Consider the following 4,295-nt stretch of genomic DNA (forward strand, 5'->3'; position numbering starts at 1 on the left):
TAAAATGTATAACCGCTGTCTCAGTAACCGCTGTATTATTGGATGTACAAAGGCTTGAATGTGTGACTGTGCATGAGACATCAGAGAATAACCAATCATAGAGCAATGCTAAAAATGCAACGAAGCCATTTAATCATGTATAGGCAAAATAAAGCAAGGAAAAGGCACTTTGCATATTAGTTGTTGTTGACATCAAAGGCCTTGTGGTAAAGCAATCAAACGCAAACTATTTTACTCTCCAAAATAAAGCTATAGTCAAACTAGACAGATGAACATGGACAGGCTGCGACATGCCTTCATTCATCATGATGTGTGTCAGCTGCAGTGTGTGTTTTGAGTGGTGAATTAATACAGCATGAAACCATCATCAAGATTTTTGTGTTGGCTTGATGTCCAAAAGTCCTGAAGCAGAGCAAGTTAAACCACACGGGTCAACTGTGTTACTAACGCCACCAGGAGCCCGAGACTCATTAACACCACAGCATGATACACAGTACACACACACACACACACACACACACACACACACACACACACACACACACACATATGGAAAGATCTACAAAAAGCCTATTCATATCCATGAATGTCGAACTTAAAATAATTTATGGGTCAAGAATAATTCAACCTAAAAAAAATTATATAATTACTGATAATTTACTCACCCCGATGTCATCCAAGATGTCCAGGTCTCTCTTTCTTCAGTCGAAAAGAAATTAGATTTTTGAGGAAAACATTCAGGCTTTTTCTACACAGAATGAACTTGCTAATATATCCCAATGTTCAAAGGTTCAAATGTCCGTCTCAATGCAGCTTCAATGTCGCTTCACGATCCCAGTCGAGAAATAAGAGTCTATTCTAGCGAAACGATCGGTCATTTTCTAAAAATAAATAAAATGTATACTTTTGAATCACAATTGTTCGTCTCGTGTTGTGCTGGTCTGCGACGCGCCACGCATTACGTAATCACGTTGGAAAGGTCACGTACTAGTTATTTGTCTGTGTACTCCGGTTAAAAAAAGTAGTTCGAAAAAATTAAAAACTCCATCTCATTTTCTCCTCCAACTTCAAAATCGTCCCATCTTTGTTTTAATTTATATAAACAAAAATCGTGACCTTTCCAACGTGATGACGTAATGCGTGGCATGTCGCAGACCAGCACAAGACGAACAATTGTGGTTAAAAAGTATATCTTTTTTTTTTTTTTTTTGAAAATGACCGATCGATTCGCTGGATAAGACTCTTATTTCTCGACTGGATCGTGTCGAGACTTTGAAGCTGCATTGAGACGGACATTTGAACCTTCTTTTGAACATTGGGATAGATGGTTACATTAAAGTCCATTCTGTGTAGAAAAATCCTGGAATATTTTCCTCAAAAACCTAAATTTCTTTTCGACTGAAGAAAGAAAGTCATGGACATCTTGGATGACATCGGAGTGAGTAAATTATCAGCAAAAATTGTTTTGAAAGTGAACTAATCCTTTAATAAAATAAAATGACTAGAGTTACTAAACTATTCATATTCAGAGATAGAGAGATAAACACTGGATTAGTAAACTATTTGATGATAGATAGATAGATAGATAGATAGATAGATAGATAGATAGATAGATAGATAGATAGATAGATAGATAGATAGATAGATAGATATGTTAATTAATTAATAACTTTTTACTAAAATAGTTATGCTGACAATAGAATTTGTAATGCATTTTTACATGATAAAATAAGAAAATAAATAAATAGAACATGGATGAATTTTCAGACTTCCAGCAATTTTCTATTTAGCTCCAAAACTGGATTATTTACACAGTCCGTGTAATTGATTTTTAGCTATTGCATTATTGATGTGACATAACCAACACTCAAATCTGAAATGTAAAGGTAAATAGGGATCAAAATGAAAATTGCGAGTGAGTTTGCAGACAGGTGTTTGAGTTACTCTCATCTAAACTTCAAACAGCCTCATGAAAGAGTCAGTGTGCGTCAGGCCCTCGTGGCTCAATCCCAGCATGCCTTGCGGTCCAGGACACCATTGATTTTGTGTAAAGGAGCGAGAGATCAGGAACCTGCCTCCCGTCGGCCTCAGAGCCGCTTCACACTTAATCATTCAATCCGATGAGCCGCTGCAGAACGATATCCAGACCCGGAGAACTTCAGACGGGATACGGCTCGACAAATCCCAGCTCGTGCAGGACAGTGGAGAGAAAGGAAAAGACGTGCAGCTTTAAACGTGTGCGTGACAGACGAGCGGTGCTGTAGCTTTAAAGGGGTGGTTGATTATGATTTGACTTTTCTATCTGTAGTTAGTGTGTAATGTTGCTGTTTGATCATAAACAACATCTGCAAAGTTACAACGCTCAAAGTTCAGAGCAAAGGGAGATATTTGCTTTTAAAGAAATCGCTTTTTAAGAACTACAACAAACGGCTGGTAGGAACTACACGAGCTTCCTCCCGGTTAGTGACATCACCAACCCTAGAATTTACATAAACCCCGCCCCCTGAACACGATTTATAGATTATCATGACATAATATGCTAATCAAAACTACACATAAGCTTCATAAATTCATCAACTAACCATTCAGAAATGTCCTGTTGCTTCTACATGTTGTCACTTCTTCTCGAGTCTCTCCGTCATTGTCTGACTCCGGTTTGAACAATTTTCAGTGTGTGTGTGTGTGTGTGTGTGTGTGTGTGTGTGTGTGTGTGTGTGTGTGTGAGGTAAAAGGACACAAGCTGACAAGTTCTTGAAGCTCCGCCCCCTGTGCCGCTCATTTGCATTTAAAGGGACAGACACAAAACGTTGTGTTTTTGCTCACCCTCAAAAAGTGACAATTTTAACATGCGATATAAACATATCTGTGGGGTATTTTGAACTAAAACTTCACACACACACTCTGGTGACATCAGAGACTTATTAACATTGTCACTGAACTCAACATGCGTCACTTTGGCCATATTTTCGGAATCTCTGACCACTATACCACCAGATCAGAAGGGGGGAAAAAAAGTAAGGAAATGACTTTTAAATGAGAAAGGAATGGAACAAAAAGGGAAATATAAACGAGAAAGTAAGTAAAGCAAACAGGATACCGATATGGTAAAAGAAAAGTTAAAAGTAAACAGAAATGGGAAAAGTAAAGGATAAGAAGAAATGGGAAGTAAAAAAGGAAAGGGAAATGGAAGAAAATTAATAGAAAAGAATGGGAAAATATAAAATAAAGTAGGTAGAGAAAGAAAAAGTTTAAACTGAAAGGGGAAAAATAAAGGAAATCTTAAAAGAAACAAAAAGAAAAGGAAGAAAAAATATGTTAATTTAAACAAGAAAGGAAATAGGAAAAGATTGATAAGAAAACTAAATGGAAATAGGAAACGAGAAAAAGGAATTGAACACAAAGGGAATTCTAGAAAGTGTGTTTTACTGCGAGACGAGCGCAGGTCATGTGATCCTCCTCACCTGACTCTCCCATAATCCTGACGGAAGCTTCCCGGCAGGTAATCCCTAATCTGGCCCATGAGACACGCTAAGACCATTCACTGGGAGAGCTGGAGACGGGACGAGGCACTGGTGTGACAGTAATCCCATCACTGCGCTAATGCACTTAACCTGAGACGAGCAACTCGGACCAACACACACACACACACACCAGAGACAACACTGACAAAAACTGACATTCATGATCTAAAGTATAAACAAGAGGAGTTTCAAATGAAGAAAAAAAGAACGGAACAATCAGTCGAAAAGTCTGAAACCACTAGCGAAAAAAATTAATAAATTCTTTGTTCAATTACATTAATTAAAGTTTATTTAAAATCTGAATGTCTTCATTAAGTATGTGTCTGAATACTTAATTCTAATTTTGTGTCCAATTTGGGATGTTTAAAATAAATAATTAAATTATATATATGTATGTGTGTGTGTGTGTGTGTGTGTGTGTACTGTGTATAATTATTTTTGTATATATAAATACACACATGCATGTACATGTTTGCATTTATATTCTGTATTATGCATCATTTATATTATATATAAATATTAATATTTTATATAACAAATTTTTCTTAAATATATACATGCATGTGTGTATTTATATATACAAAATATTTATGCACAGTACACATATATATTATGTAAACAAAAACTTTTATTTTGGATGCGATTAATCGTTGTACATGTCTTTTGCAATATTTCTTGACAACTGTAAACTTACATGACCTAAATTGTTCATTCTAATTATTAAAATTCTAATATATTTCAAATAAAATTTCAGTTTTGCATATTTTATTAAAT

Source organism: Phoxinus phoxinus (genome assembly GCF_949152265.1).
Source record: "Phoxinus phoxinus genome assembly, chromosome: 21".
NCBI lineage: Eukaryota > Metazoa > Chordata > Actinopteri > Cypriniformes > Leuciscidae > Phoxinus > Phoxinus phoxinus.